At 28.6% G+C, this 18,073-nt stretch overlaps 1 protein-coding gene across 1 annotated transcript in view; it reads left to right on the top strand.

The window, feature by feature from the left end:
- Positions 1–18,073, top strand: part of LOC129981938 (uncharacterized) — a 194,698-nt gene that overhangs the window by 25,330 nt on the left and 151,295 nt on the right. The gene's annotated exons all lie outside the window — the stretch shown is intronic.

Below are 18,073 nucleotides of genomic sequence, written 5' to 3'. Positions count from 1 at the left end.
GAGCAACTAAACAGGTCATCACTATGTAGATATATCTAACAAATCAAAATGGTCTACCCTTATTATTCAGTTTAAAACAGCATTTTAGGTATATGTATTTGAATCAATATGATATCTCAAAAGAAAATATTGTGAAAAATTTAATGTTCAGAGGGATGACGGATATCAGATTTAAAAGAATGTTGATCTCGAAACCGCTAGAGGGGGTGGGGGAGAGAAACTAGTAACAATTTTATTAATAAATTGTAAATAGAAGACAAAAAATTAGATTTAATTTATTTCAATTTTAATAAAAGCCTTAATTTTAAGCATTTTATTAAAATCCGTTTTTATTCATTTTTCTTTATTTGATACGATCTGGAATGGAATCCTTACATTTAATTGAATAAATAATTTAAAAAACAGTCTACTGATTTTTTAAATTGGACATATCTTATGAAAGAACTTACTATAAAATAAAAAAATATATATATCCTAGGATATGAATATTGTGATTTAACTTAATAACATATTTCATAAAAGATCACCGAGCCGAATCAAACTAGATAAAAGTGAGTCCAAATATTTCGAAAAAACGGAAAATTATAAGTAGTTAAAATTACAGTTCCCATCTGACATGTCACACAGAACTCTTGTGTTCAAGGAACTGAAACATAAAATTTACATTTCGGTCTTTAAGTTATTATGGAAAAGATAATCCCAATGGTGGAATTAAACCCGGTATAATGGCCATAAGTCTAATAATCTTAGCTTGAAACATTTATGGCTTTCACTTTAATCAAAAGCTGGAAGGAAGTACTGAAAAGGTTTCTTTCTCAAAGTAAGCAGAAATGTAGCGCGCCGTATAAAGCAATTTGCTCTCATTTAACTTTTATCTGTTTAAGTCTATATTTTCATAACTTTCATCCGCTGCAGGATAATTGCAATAGTTTAAACTTCCGTCAAAATTAAATCTCGCAGATTATTTTGAGTTTGGCGAAGATTCTCGTAGAAAATTAAAGCTTTAAAATACTTCTTCGCAAAGTTTTGAAATGTGTCAGAAGCTTTAATTCTTGAATATTTACTTTCATTTATTACTGGTCCTGTCTTCAAGAAAAAGAAATGATAAATTTAATTGAATTAAGGTTCCGTCTTGGAGTTGTGCACGAACTATTTTTTGGCTATCCTTCAAATTTTGTAAGGCGGTCAGATGGCAATAAGAAACCCTTCACTGGAATAGGCTCTGTTTTCCTTCATTAAATCCCACTAGTGGGGCGCACTTCAGAAATGTGGTTGAGAAGCTTCCGGTATGGTGGTTGGTTCGCGCCACCTTGATTGATACAGAACGGGGAGTTGGTAACCTCCTATAATCGACAGGACTTACTACCTATGGAAAGAGTTGTACTGTGGCCGGTGATGGCCCTGAGGACTCAACCATAGTTCCCGCCAGTGTTGCTGTCGTGGTTGTCCAGTCATACAGAATTTTCCGTGTGACTTCGGGTGGGTCTGAGTAACCGGTTAAGGGTATTTCTTCAGTAATTTACCACGACAATTGGAATACGTCTGCATCGATGAATTTAAAGTACACTATATCCTTGTTGAAATCGAGTATCGAAACTATGATCTGCTGGTTCAAAAGTCGAGATTCAGTCACCACTATTACTATAAATTATTGGAAAATAATTTGAATCCGTTATAAAAATCTTCAATGTATTTTAAAGAAAATAAAAGGAAGGAATTTTGGAAAAGATAAAAGCTACAATTCCTGAATAGCGAAGTTTGCATTATTAGATGAATTATTTAATTATCAAGGACAAGTGCTATGATAGCAAATACAGTGACATGGTAACAAATTCTACACTTAAAACATTTTTGCCAGTTTTATTTACTCAACAGAGCTAATAAACTCGAAATTCATTATAACACAAAAAATACGATAAATTTGCTATTACTAACAAAGACTCGAAATTCATTCAAATCGAATTCCATCCGATTGTTCTGATGCTTGGTTATTCATAAATATATTTTTCGCCTTCGCACGAATACGTCATTTATTTATTTGAATCCTGAAGTCACCATGATTAGTAATTTTATTATTTTGGTCAGATCGAACGAAATGAACATCATCGACTCATGGATTACCCTTCTCATAAATTAATTGTTTTGGATATTACTGAATTCTTTTTGCATGCCTTATCCATAACCAGATTAAGACGGATATTATACTAGTGTTAGAACCTCGACTTCCACACCAGAAGTTCATGGGTCTTAATATTATATACTTATTAGATGTATTGTGTCATAAAAACATAGAATAGATTCTGTTTTTCAGGTATTGAAATTTGTTTGACGATTATTACCACATAACTGACACGAGCAAAATGAAAAACAAAATTCTTGCAAATTGCCACATTCTTTTGACATTATTACGATAAAGACTTTTGACCTCCGGGTACGGTTCCAAAAGAGAAGCCGTTTACTGAGCAAACCAAATTCCCTCTTTGATATTTAAATCAAAGCTTTAAAATCGATGAATTGGCTGTCAGAATCGATGCATTCATTGGCTTTAATTCAAACCGTCCTTTAGGATTTAATGTAAATTGGTCATTTTGGCGCTTTCACCACATAACTGAAACGAGCAAAATGAAAAACCAAAGGCTTGCAAATGGCCACATTCTTTTGTCATTATTACGATAAAGTGTTTTAACCTCTGGGTATGGTTTCAAAAGAGAAATCGTTTACAAAGCAAGTCTTTGATGTTTAAATCAAAGCATCAAAATCGATGAATTGGCTGTCGGAATCGATGCATTGGCTTTAATTTAAACCATCCTTTAGGATTTAATGTAAATTGATCTTTGTATCTGTGAAAGGATTGGAGAATAGATAGAATGCCAGGCATCCCCATTTAGCTAAAATCCCTTTGAAATTGTGTTCGCTGAGTATATTTTATGAAAGGCACATTTAGAGGAAGTAGAAATGATCCGAATGAATCAAAGCACTCACAAAGGGCATTAAATCGGAAGTAGTCGTTTTGAACTCTAAGCATCATTTCCTACTTTTATTTTTGTGATGGCTTCTGGAAAAAACGAAACAGGATGAATGAATGTTTTGTGTCAACTATTTAAAGTCACCTTTGATGGGCTTTATTCTCATCACAAACGTGCTATTTTTGTAAGTGAGAGGTTGATGTAAACAATCCTTTTTTATCTCTACGCGTTAAGTTCATGATCGTAAAGATGAAAGCGTTTTCCATTTATTTAGTATGCATGCGCAAAATAAATGACTAGCACTATTTATAAATAGTAAATGATGTTACAATGTAGCAAATAAGTTTATATTATTTTACTGAATTTGAAGGAATTCTTGTGATTTCTAATTATTATTTTTATTATTTTACGTTGATGTTAATACCATTCAACAGATTTTATTTTTCCAGTTCCACATATAAAATGAAACAAATGCTTTAAATTACAAATCAAATAAATTACAAATTTATTATCACTTCTTTAATGTTCTATCAACAATTATTGTTGAGTGAATTTATAGTTGGTCGATTTTTTTATTAAAAAATTGTTGTAATTGGCGGATATTAATATTGTCGTTTCTGTCGTTCGACATAAATGTCACCTATCAGATATCATAATTGTTTCTCATCACTTAACAGATGTCTAAAACAAATTTTTTAAAACTTAAATCAATCATATTATATAATTTTACTTTATCGTATACAAAGACAAAGCATTTTATTATCAAAAGATTCGACTTTGGGACTTTAACGAATCTCTATTTCCAAACTTTTCTGAGCCCGAAAATTACAGTTTAAGAATTATGTCTCTTTGTCTGTGAACACGATAACTCTAACTCTCTTTGAGCTAGACGGATGAAATTTGGTAATTTTGAAAGAAATTCTTCCTTTAGAGATCTATTGGTCACTCTATTTAAAGCCAAATTTCATTAAGATAAAAAAATGGATTTGCATAAAAGAAACACAAATATTCATATATATATAAACTTCCTTCTCTCTTATTTCCTGTATCCAATTCCAGCCTTCCATTTAATTATTTTTTCCACGCGCTTCAGAATGCTAATATTTGCAGCATTTTCTCACGCTCCGAGTGAAGGCATGAAAATCCTTAACGCTTACAACATTCTTTTAAAGTTACTTAAGATTCCCTCTCCTAAGTCGACACGTATAAAGGCCTATGAAAGGTCTTAAAGGCCTTATAGTGAAATCACTGAAGGGAAAAATTTCAGTCTCTTTTGCTCTTTTGTCGCAATGTAGACTAACTCAATTTTTCTCGGTGCAAATTACGCTTTTTGGGATAAAATAATTGTGTGACACACGCACGCACGCACACACACACACACACAAACACACACACACTTGCATATATGCGTGTATATAATAAAAAAAAACTGTAAATATATATGGAAAACAGTTTATTTAAAAACCCAACGCTGGAATTTGGAATAAGCTGTAATCATAGTTTGTGCAATTTTTTATTATTCAATTGAAATTGTAGAAGTTTATAAAAACGGTTATATGTAAGTATTATTATATGCTTCAATATAACTAAAATCTTTAATTGGAAGGAATTAAATAAAAACAATAATTGTTTAATCGAAATTTCTATAAATTTTAAAGGATATTGCCTTCAATTTAAAAATGTAAGTCAAAAGTTGTTATAATAATTAGCAATATCTTGTTTGAATTTGAGTTTGAAAGTCAAAAAACTATCTAAAATATCATTTAGCATTGTACGAGTATTAATGAATTTCTTTTGATAGTCAAAATTTTCTTATAAATATTTGTTAAAATAACTGTAATCATGTATGCCTAATCAATTTTAAAATTTATTATATATCGCGCGATAGACAAACAAAAAAGAAACACCATAGTGTGCAGTATAATAGATTTAATCAAAGCATATTTTATTTCACAAAAAGAAATTATTGCCTTCTGAATGAGATAGAAAATAAACTAATCTTTCAGATTTACATATTATAGAAAGAATTTTTTATAGCTTTCTGGAAACAGAAAATGTTGAAGTGATACTTAGATGGGATGAAACTATGAAAACCATTATTTAGCCGATTTATCATTAGTATTATAATGAGTTTTCTAAATATAAATTCATTATCTGCATATTTTCTGACAATTCACCTTTAATACTTAATAAGTAATCATTTGTAGAAATACAATTCATGAATTATTCAAGAAATGAATTATTATACGAAATACATGGGATTTTATGCATATCTGGCTGCTGCGTAAAAAGCCGTAAAAGGAATTTTCTGTTAATAGCAATTTTGATGAATACAAATATTATCATTTTTAAATAAATAATTATTGAAATGATATATTAAAATATAAAAGCGGAAATTTTTAATATATTAGCATACTATAAGAAAATAAAGATCTGTTAAAACATTTATGAGGAATATATAGTGATATTAGAGGTATTAGTACATAAAAGTTCGGGTTTAATTTCTAAACGTTAGAGATGAGAACATAATTCTAAATGGAATGAAGCTCTCAAAATGTAACAAATTATATTTCATATTTTTGAAGCATATAAAAATAAACTTAAAAATATTAAGAAATCTAAATTCCTCGAGTTTTTTTAAAATTCTATTTAGTAAAATATTCATAAAAATGCCATTTTTTTTAAAAAAAAATTCCAATTTGCGATCAAAACGAATAGAATGAAGTTTTAATTTTAGAGTTCAATCAATGGTTGTTCAATCAATTTTTATATCCCAATCAGTAGTTGCTTTGAGGAGAAGATTTGTCTTGATTGCTATATCCTCCTAGAGGTGGTCTTATTAAAATGATCTAAAATAATACTGATTTAATTGAATGATCTAAAAAATATTATTCAAAGCTTCACAATTAGCTTTTGTTTAAAATATTAGATTGTTAAGAGACTTTTGCTAGATATGACGATTAAGATTGAGAAACTGTGTAAAAATTTAGCTTTTGTAATTTTTTTTCAGCTGTTCTTTTATAGATTCAAACAGTATAAAAATATCTGTTAGAGCATTTTTTTTTCAGTAAGAAACATGCTTATAAAGCGAAGTGTAAATATTAAGAAATATAAATTTTTTGCTGTTCTCTAATTTTGTTCTTTCTATTTAATAAAAAATTCTTATAAAAACTAATTTTTTTAAATAAAAATGTTTCTATTTTTACGTTTAAAACGAATCGAATTCTAAAGCCGTGATTTTCATTATTTTAGTCCAGAGGTTCCCAAACTTTTTTTTCTCGTGGACCACTTTCAAAGTTTTACTATTTTCGGTAGACCCCCTGCTGCTACATTTCTACTGTATTCCCAAAACTCCTAAAAAACATCACCCTAAATTGGGGGTGTTAAAAAGAAAAAAAAGTAGCACATTTTCTTGTGTCTTATTTATTAAAATAATACTTGTGGTTATACAAAATTATAAACATTTATTATTACACAATCAACAATTGACAAAAAATCAACAATGAACTCTGAAATGTAAATCGACAATAAAAAATAGTCATAATTTTAATGAGACGGATGTACTTGATGAATTGACAGCAAATTATCAATATTTGGCTTCAGTTTTGTAAGAAGTAATTTCAAATCTCCCCGTTCTGTGATGTTCAATCTGCTCTTTTTTTTTGTTAACAGGTTGGTAACGGCACTAAAACTTCTTTCGACAAGATATGACGAAGGAAACGCTATCAAAAATTTTCTCGCAATTTTTCACAGCCCAGGATATTTTTCGGGGATCTCTGCCTGGTTATGATCCATGGTGGTATTTCCATCATCAGAATATCTTCAAATCTATTTTTGAAGTCATCATGCAGGGTATTTTAATGTTGAGCGTATGTCTGAATATCCTCATCAAGACATTCTATCTGTGACAAGTGCGGAAACTGGGAGAATTCGCAACTTTATGTTTGAACTGAGTCTCGAATATTTTTGAGTACCTACCTAGTGAATGATGCTACCTGCCTACGTTGATAGGTAAATCCAAACAAAAATTTTTGTTCTTTATTATGAAAACCAGAAAATATTTCGTGGACCCCTACTCACAACTTTTAAACCCCTGTTTTCTTTTCACGTCTACGTGGACCCCCATGTGGTCTCCTATGGACCCCTGGGAGTCCACCTGGACCACTTTGGGAACCTATGTTTTAGTCCAATCAACGGTCCTTTTGAGGAGGAGATATATCTTGCTTGGTAAATCCTCCTCGAATGGGTCTTATTGAAATGATCTAAAGTAATATTGATTCAATTGAAATGGTCTAAAAGATAGCGTCCAAAGTTTCAAATTTGTTTTTATTTAAAATATTAGTTTGTTAAGAAATTTTTGCAAGATATGACTAATAAGACAGAGGAAGTGTGTAAAGATTTAGGTTTCGTAATTTTACCAGTTCTTTTATAGATACAAACAGCACAAAATATAATCCTATGCCTCTTTTTGAACATTTTTTCTTTAAGCAGCATACCTATCTCTAGCTACTTCGAAATTACTTATTGGGAAACGCTTACATTAGACACCACAAATAAGCTTTTCATTATCTTCTGAGTCACTTTGAAAAGGTTCCTTGATTAAAACCTCTCTTCATAATGGCGGTAAGCTTAGAAAAGCCGCATTAGTTATTTTCATCTTGATTGTCCGAACGAACAGAAGAGAAATTCTTTTTATGTTTTGTTTAAAGTTTTGCATTCGTTTATTTGTTATATTCTTGTTACTTTTTCTTATTAATATATATTACAAAAAAAAAAGAATAAAAAACAGATATGTTCTTTAAATCCAAAAACGGAAGAAAATTGAGAGGACTAAGCACATTTTTTTTCTATTCATAAAAATGAGACGGAGAAAAAAAATATTGAAAAAAAAAATAGATAAAATGTTTTTTAAAATACGTTTGATGTTTTCAAGGTTTTATGCAAGGCAGAAGAGATGCTCTTTATATGCAAGCGGATGACTAGAGAGTTGGAAATCATGTAGTGGTATTCTAGTTATTAGCTATCTCAGGAAAAACGTTTTATTTTTTGTCATTTTCATTAATGTAAGTTAGAAAAGAATAAAAAAAAACCCACAGATCTTATATCTTCATCAATGGGTTCCACAGATGAATATATAAATGGGAAATATAAATGAAGGAGTAAAAAGAGAAGCAACCATTATTAAAAATAATCCAAAAGTAAAAGCACAAAGTCTTTCTTTGTATTCATAAGACAGAGACAAGGAGACAGACAGCAAAAAAAAAAAAAAAAAAAAAAAAGAACAAATGTCTTTCTGACTTTTTTTGATAATATTTTCAAGGTTGTATGAAAGACGGAAGAGACGCTGCTCAATGTTTACACGGATGATCCGATGTGTTGGGAATTCAACGAAAGGATTAATTTTCAGGGGAAACAGGGAAGGAGAAAATAGCTTTTGTTAGATTATATATTTGTATTGATTTTCCTTATCGATGCTTTATTGAAATTCAATGTTATATCAGAAATTTATAGTACTTTTGGCAGGTTGTGTATGGATTTTGTGAAAAGAATTTTGCTCTTGAGAAATTTTGATTTGACAGCAGAATAGATTTCAATCAAAAAATTTAGATATTTAGGCAAATTAAATTGTTTCTGGTATTTTATACATACAGTACTGCTGTACCATAGGTCTTGTGTAATTTTCATAAGTGCTAATGAAACGTATGCTAGTAATGTATCCATTATTTTATATTGTTTATTAATTTTCTTTAATATACATTAGGAAGTGAATGAAAAAGTGAATCTGAAATGCAGTGTGAATATTTATAATAAGAAAAAAGTTAAAGTTATTAAACGAAGAAAAACTTAAGGGTTTTCTCAAAATTAAGATTTAAGTTCGCAAGATTTGAATTTGCCATCAATCTTGCGAACCCTTTTGCATAAATGCAGTAAAATGTTGACAACCCTATAAAAAAACCCATTTGGCAGCTGATAGTTTAGGATTAGTAAAAATGAAGAGTTACACGATAGTACAACGTGTTTTCATTGTTGAACAATATTTCAAAAACAATGAAAATCTGTTGATCATAGTTCGAAAATTTGAGAATTGGCTCCCTAGATCGCGCGATTTAACACCATTGGATTTCTTTTTATGGGGTTGTTTGAAGTCAAAGGTCTATGCCAACAAGCCTACAAGCACGCGTGCATTGAAGGAGGAAATTTAACGCTGCATCAACGATGTTCAGTTGCATTTATACAAAATGGTTATGGAAAGTTTCGATAAAAGAATGCGTATGTGCCAGAAAAGCTGTGTTATGGCATTTTCAGAAAAATAATTATTGATTAATGCAATATAAAAATATATTTCTTCCCTGCATTTAAAGTATTTTTCCATTTGAAACTGTATATCTAATTTAATAGTTTAGAAATTAGTTATTGGACCGTGTTGAAAGCTGATACCTTGCATATCAAGATAGATGAAAAATTTATTAATAACATGTAAATAAACTATTGCAACTAAAACGAACAATATATAGTATTGAAAAAGAGAAAAGAAAATAATACCAATAACAAACCTTCACAAGTTTATGTGATTAACTTTATGTAATCTTATTTATACTAAGATCAAAAATTTTGTTCACCTCTATATCTGTGTCTTCTGGGTTTCACATTTCATATCTCACTAAAATCTGCTCTTATTTCTCGACTTGAACCGGTGTTGATTCGAATGATATATGCTGGTCGTATTAATAAAGAGAAAAATAAGAGCACATATATACATTTCTTGTTTTCTCCAAAAAAGAGTGTTATCGAAGAAACTACAACATATTTCTTTCATTTTAACATCCGCGAATTTGAAAAACGAAATTTTCCTTGTTCTTTTAATAATACTGGTGAAATCATACGTAAAAATAATGGTACGTTATTTTATACCTATGCAAATGTTTGACGTGAATAAAACTGAACGAAGGATTGAATTCTCCTTGGAGACAGTCAGAAATAAAAAGGGGAAATTCTTTTTTTATATAATGAAGATATTTACTGGTTTCTATTAATAGCATATCAAAATTTTATTCTTCTAGAGCAATGAGAGTAAAGTAACGTTTATGTAAAACATCGTAACATTAAAAAAGTGAAATTTATTGAGCAGGGGCTTATTGAAAATACAAGCTTGCATCTCAAATACTTCAGACCTAAAGGGTAAGACCAATATAATAGGAATTCTATAAAATGTAATTGGTATGTGTTGCAATTACATTTCATAGAACTTATTTCTCATAGGAAAATAATTATCTCATATTTGAGTATTTATTGAGTCGGTTATCAGACTAAAAGTTATTTAAACAAAATGCATATTTGACATTTTCAAAAATATGTTTATTAAAATTTGTTATTTTTAATTGATATTTCATAATTTTTAATGTATTAAGAAGTACAATAAATACTCTTAAGTAAATATATTTTCTAGGACAGTGGACTAATTTTACGTATTATAATAAAAAAATATTTTTCGTCATTATTACAATTATTTAAGTAATTTAAACGAAAATAATTTAATTATTTAAATTTCATTCTAGTAATTGAAAGTTATCTGTTTTGGTTTCAAAATATAATGCATCAATTACACAAATATAAAATTAATTTCTCATTCGATGTGTCTCTCCGTGATATCTTATCTGGATTTTCTTTCGGTTACTTTTTTAATAATGATGAAACTCATTTTGTAGAATAGTTTAGTCATTAAAAAACTTTTACACTGAACATAGACTAAAAGATGAATATTTTTTACAGAATACAAATTTACTAAAATGTTATTTATATATATCAAATTTTTTTATAATAAATATTCGTGTTACTAATTAATTTAAAACCTTAAAACGATAATGAAATACTTGAATGAATACTTTAGGTAAATATATTTTGTTAAAGAACAGAGAAATATAAATGTTAATATTTTCTTCCTGTCACTGTTTTAATGAAAAAGAAGATGTAATGTAAATGAGATTATGGTTCGATCCTTATAATTTTTATAGAAATGTTTTGGTTCAGCCAGCATGTTATTGGATTAGATGAATTTTAATCACTTCCCCTTTAAAATTAAAGAGTAACTTTTACATGAATTGGCAGAAAATTAAGGAGCTACAAAGTGTAATATGAATAGATGCAATAATTTTCTAAAACTATAGAGTTCAGTGTCTATCAAAATTTAAATTTGAATTTATTTAGAAATTTATGGCACAACAGCCACAAATAGGACCATGCTAGGTGAAACTAAATAGAATTTTTTCCAGATAAAATTGTAAAAATTATATTTATGAAAAAACAGTTTAATTCAGCTAAAATTAGCATTATCTAAATATGTGAATAAAACGAATTAATTTCAAAATCTCAAAAAAGGGGGGAAAAGTGATGGGGAATATTGCTAATTAAAATAGATAAAGAAATAGAATTCGTTTTAAAAAAGTGTAAATGTGTGAAGTTAAATCTTGTTGTTCGGACATTGAGGCAAAATACGGTGAAATGACATGTTGCTGTTGTATTAGGAACACATCAGGGTCTGTTCTTTGACTTGCAGATGTGGACAATTCGTAAAACAACAATTCAAGACAATTTAATGTGAACAATTCGTAAAACAACAATTCAAGACAATTTAATGTGAACAATTCGTAAAACAACAATTCAAGACAATTTAATGTGAACAATTCGTAATACAACAATCCAAGACAATTTAATGTGAACAATTCGTAAAACAACAATTCAAGACAATTTAATGTGAACAATTCATTGTCTAGTTAACTAGTAGTTTAGGAATCAAAATTTGAAAAAAAAAATAACAAAAAAAAAACTCTATGAATTATGTATTACTTATAAATGATTTAATTAAATTTTCTGCGGTATGAAAGGAGACTTGTCAAAAATAAATTTAAGTTTTGAGGGATTCACAATGAAAACTACTTACCAAAATAAAAATCATAGAGAAAACTTTCATTATTTCTTTCAGCTTGGGAAGTTTTGAACATATTTTTATTTTGAAGTGAAGATACCTATACGTTTACTTGTAATAGTTTTATTCTGTTTTCCCATTAACTTACATCCATAGAAAAAATAATAAAAACCAAGATATGCCTTTCGTATTCCATAAACAAGAAATAGCAACAAAGAGAAGTACATAATCTGTATTCATGAAATAAGAGTGGGAAGGGGGATAGGAGAAGAAAACAAGAGAATTTAGAACAAATACTTCCACAAATTCTTTTGACAATATTTTCAAGGTGAGTTGAAGGACATTTGATTGTAGAGACACTGATGTTTTATACTTAAGTTCATCCTTTTTTTATTCCTTTTTTCTACAATTAATGGGAAAAATTAATTTTCTTGGTAAATTTTGGGAAGTAAATAAAAGAAAATGTTTAAAGAAAATAAAAATACTGATAAATATAATGTTTCTCTGTGAATACGAGGATTGTTAATGAGTCAGACAAATGAAATTTAGTATGAGATCTTTACACACGCATTGTGAACCTATTTAAAAATTTGGAAATTTTGATGAAATTTAATGAAAACTATTATTGCACAAATATGCTTAAAAATAATATTTAACTTCCTAGGGCTGCGGTGGCCTTGTGTTAAGGTCTCGGCCCCTGAACAGGAGGGTTTCAGGTTCGTGACCCGATTCCACCGAAGAACCGTCGTGTTAGCGGGTCTGGTACACGTTAAAACCGTCTAGACCAAACGTACTCCCTTTGGTGTGGCGTGTTGTGGAGAGGGGGGGGCGAGCTCAGTTGTCGTCCTCGTCATCTGACTGCGGTTCAAAATTACGAGGTCTGTCCCAAAATAGTCCTAGTTTTGCTTTAAAACGGGACGTTAATATAACTAAACTAAAACATTCACTCTCCAGACTCAGAAAGGCTTAGAATATGGAAATTTAATAAAAATCTGGATGTCAAATATTTTAGCGATTAAGACACTTCCATTTTTTAAACAAATTTGAGAAATGAAATAAGGATAAATTTATTTTACTGTACTTAAGTAGTAGATTTATTTTGTAACATTATGCTTTTCCTATATCTGAAATAAAAGTGTAGATAATGTATAATTAAAATTATAAAATTTCTTGTGTATTACTTTGCGTATTAAGAATTTCGTTGTAAATTCATAACGATATTCCTGCTAACACGCTCACAAACAGGAGTGTTTGCGAGAACAGACAAGCACGCACGTACTCACATATTGCTTCAGCTGGTTCATCAAATTGAAGATGTTAATCAAAAATCAAATTCATACAGTGGCGATTGATTATGGGTAATGGCACCCATTGCTTAATATTTACCAGATTGTATTTTACTCCATAGATCATATATTCTCATAGTTCCTGACAGATTCTAAACGATTCTCAAGATTCGTATAGAGTCTTTCACGAAAAATCGATCTATTACGAGAAATTGATCACTTTTCTGATTTCTCATATCGTTTATCGACTAAGACCGGTGTTGAGAATATCAATATCGCCTTGTCTTTACATCCTGTCGCTAAGCGAAAGGGAAATTGCTTCTAATAGAATTGCACAATTATTGCGCTATTGGGCAAGAGCTTCTAATTCACTGGCACCATTCGACGGCACCTTCCTTTACATTTACGCCATTGCTGCACGAATGGGCAATTGCTTCTAATTCTGCTGCCAAATGGCTTCGCAGTAAAAAAGAAAAATGCAAAACATGCTCTGAATGGAAAAGAAACGATATTCATTGCTTAAAGCAAATCTCTGTTAATATGCCGATTTTAACGCAAACAATTCTATTTATAATTAAAGAAAAACGCTTTGGCAGAAACGCTTTGTTATGTAGATAAACAATATTTAACAATATTGCTGAGCATCCATATTAATAATATTGAAGAAACCTTCTCTTTAAGATTGCCTGTTTGAAAAACAGACAAAACTGATGTATTGATTAAGGATTTAATTTTTAACCATACCAAATAATACTGATGAATTTTATCTTTTGCGATTAAAGAACTGTGGTATGTAGTACTGTGGTTCTATAAAATGACGTCCATCAGATTCCATTTTAAACTTCAGTATACTTTAAGATAGAATTTTCGACATTGATTTTAATAGTTAAAAATAAAAGTTCTATAGAAAGAAATCCTAGATTAATTTTTCTGAATAAAGTAATCTATTCATTTAAATGTTCTATTTCCTTTGTCAATATAAATGAGTGTGTTTATTACATGAAAAGTTACATACATCTAATTACTTTTTAAATGAAAATGATTTAATTCTGGATTCCTTTTCTCTCAGAAGTAATTTATTTCCATTTTGGTCATTGAATATTTTTGTGGGGTTAAATATGCTTTTGAAGATAAATACATGGCCCTTTATAATGTATTATAATATTGAGAGTTTAAAAATTTAATAAAGAATCGACTGTAATTTCAGAACTGATATGATTGTTGGAAAACAAGTAGAAAGTACAAGTAGTGTTGTAGGAACTGTACTTAATATATCACGAATGAAAATGTTAGTTAATTATTATTATTACACTCCTGGATACTGATTTTTAAATTTTATAAGAAGAAAATTGATTTAAATTTCAAAATAAATAATTTATTATTAAATGTATCAAATCTTTTTTTCAATAATCAATTTCTTCAAAAATAGGCAAACGACGATTTTTTTAAAATCAATGTTAGAATGAAATGAACAATATCGATGTTTAGAAACATTAATCATAACTTAAATCCATATGTCTTTCTAAGATAAATAAATAAATTAATCTTGACGTTTAAGTATTAATTTCGAGTTTAGTTTTTAATATCAAAATGTTTTCATTAAATAAAACATTTCATTTGCTATATATTGAATCATTACAAATGCTATATATTGAATACAAATGATGAATTTTTCAATAAAACATATAATCTAATGGGAGTTGTTCTGTACAAATATGTTCTAAAGGCTTTAATAGATTAATTTTGGGTGAATTGTAGTTTTTGAACTTAAGAAAAATTTCATGGAATAGTTTGTTTTTTTAATTATGTGGATAAATATTTTAACGTGAGATCTTAGGAAGTCAGTAAACCTGATTTCTTTCTGTTATTTAATTAGAGTTCAAATATGCTTTATCTTAAAAGCGGATTGAAAATTACTTTTAAAAACATTTTTAACTGACTTAAAACTGTTTTGGAGGATGAAAAAAATGTTACTTCTAAGAAATTTTCATTACTATTAAAAATTCATGTAAAATGAAATACATTACCATTAGAACATTTATGTACTATAGAATAATAAAGAAAAGAACTCTAATATAGGTGCAACATAAAGAATCTAGAAAAAAAGATGGAAAGGTAAAAACATAAATATACACAAAATAAAGAAAGTAAGGTGTTAAAATAGCAAGAAAAACATTAAAAGCAAGCGTAACATTTAAAATGTTTTTCTCCTTAATGTCTTAAACGAGGACAATTAAGAATAATTTTAATTCACTGGAAATGTAAAAATATACTCAGAAAAAAAAGTAAACTGTAGAAAAACGTTTTTACTGGAATGGACTTGAAGAACAATAAAGATATTTTGAAGCTTAATTTGCTATTTAAGTTACATTTTTTTTTTTAAATTTTCAGAAAATTATCAGTATAATTCCTCGTTTATAAATGTGTAATTAGAAAGAAAATATGTTTTTTAATTATTTTTTCCTTCGAGCTGTTAGTTTTCATGAAATTTATACTTGAATATAAAAAAACAACAACAACTAATTTTGCAGTATTTAATATGTAATATGTTCTCTTGGTAATTAATTTAATTTTTCGTGAATTTTATGATCATGTAAAAAGAAACTAATATTATAAGCAATTAATGTCGTAGCTTTCACAATGCGTTTTAGAAAATGTTTAGATAAGCAACATTTTTTACTACTTCGGACTCTCATTCTGCTTTATTATTGAGGCTTGACCGAAAAATAACTTACAGTTGATAAGATTTTTTTTTAATTTCGTTTTAAAATATATTCTCATTATTAAAAATTATATAATATAAGATTTTGTGATAACAGGATTGGATAAGATTCAGTCCATGCCATATATCCTAGAGAATATATATTCACCATTATGAAAATAGTTTTATAATAGTTTTTAGTTACCATTATGAAAATAACTTTACGAATTTCTAATGCCATATTAGTTCTGTGATATGAAAGATAGATTTAAAGAGATTATTTATGAAATCAAGCCTTAGTGAACATTTGCAGTCTTCATGTCAAATTTGGCTACAAATTAGAGATAAAATGAAGATTCTGTAAAATGGAAGAACTCTAGCTCTATAAGGAATTGAGATTTGAAGATTGCACTGGAGAATTCCAAGTGGGGTCATAACTTACCGGAAGGCTATATAAACCTGAGGAGCACAAATGATTTAATTTCTAAAGTTTTTATCGCGGAGCGAGGTAGTAAACTGTTAGACACTGAGCGCTGTTTCTGTTACTGATATTTAATTAATGGTTCACTCCTCGTTGCAGTATTGTTCTCCATATATATCTGGGTTTTTTGTTACCTGTGTTTGCGCTTTCTGGAATGTTTGTGTAATTATCTGTATAATTAAGAATATTTATAAAATAATTAGGCGCTATTTTTTATTCTTAATTTCCCAATACCAAGCTTTGCCCGCGCATTCTCTTGCCATCAACTCCACTCAATATAGTTAGCTTTTCTTAGATTCTTCATATTTAGGTAAAATTTTATGCTACAATTATTTAAAAGAGCTCTTGAATGCCAATTTTCAACATCACATGAAAACACTTCTGACTTTGAAGCCAGTTCCGCTTTATTTCCTTATGACAGTAAAGTCTAAACTTTTTATACACAAATTGCAAAAAAATTAATCCATAATCCATCCAACGGCAATAACGTATTGTAATTCGTCATATAAGCCCTTAAGTTTCATTTAAGCTTAAAATGACTTGATGATTCTGATGTGCCACAGATAATTTATTGATAAATTTTAATTACTCATTACAAACATTTTAAGGCGATAGGATTGGGTAATAGGATAGTGTATATTAATATGCAACAATGTAATTCCCATATAGCCATATACTGATGTGCCATAGATAATTAATTACTAAAATAATGAATTTTAATCATACATCACAAATATTTTTAGACAGTAAGATTGGGTGAATAGGATAGTTTGTATTAATATACAACAATATAATTGCTAGATTGTGATGCACTGATGTGTCTAGATAATTAATTACTATATAATGAATTTTAATCACACATCATAAACATTTTAAGGCAATAAGGTTGGGTACATAGGATAATATGAATTAATACACAGCAATAAAATTGCTATATGCTCATGGTAAAAATAAGTATTACTTGCCCATTAAATATTCATTTTCTTAGCTATAATGAGAAGGTATCAGTGGATGATAAATTAAAACAATCATGGTGGGGCAGATGAATTCGAACATGAATTATGCTAGAAAAGAAAAACGACATAATTCCTGGGGGTGTTGCAGATGTTTTCTCTATATTTCAGATAACAAATATATTTTTATTTTTTCGAGGATTGATTGCAAATTGTAAGATAATAAGGCTTTGCAACGCTACCAATTTTGTGGAAACATATGCTATTCTTGATATATTTTTTAATTATATTTCTTCTTCCAGATAGCTCATATAAGTATATATTTCCCTCTTGTTGCAACTGGTGATACAAACAATTGTTTCGCATCATCACTGTTAATTAATATTATTAGAAATATTGACAGAAGAGAATTTCATCTTGATTAAATGAAATTAATTTTTTTGGAAAATTGGTATTAGGTTTAATTATCGATTATTTTTTATAATATAGAATATTTTATTTTTTGTCAAAAAAATATCATCTAAAGTATCTTAGAAAGAATTTTATTTTGCAATTCTATCTGAGTTTAATTAATTCTCAATATAAAGTTAAAAATGTTTTTATTACAACTGTCCATATAAATCAGAGAGTTATGTTTTTTTATTATAAAGAGTTTTTATACAATTAAGTTAATCTTAAAACATTTTTTCTAATTTCAGTATTTGTCTTAAATGTGAGATTTTGAAACAAGACAATCTTTAATTCCAAAATATAATCTTTTGGG

The sequence above is a fragment of the Argiope bruennichi genome, chromosome 8 (assembly GCF_947563725.1).
Source record: "Argiope bruennichi chromosome 8, qqArgBrue1.1, whole genome shotgun sequence".
Taxonomy (NCBI): domain Eukaryota; kingdom Metazoa; phylum Arthropoda; class Arachnida; order Araneae; family Araneidae; genus Argiope; species Argiope bruennichi.
Note: the sequence above shows the minus strand (reverse complement) of the source record. Positions and strands in the feature narration are given on the sequence as shown.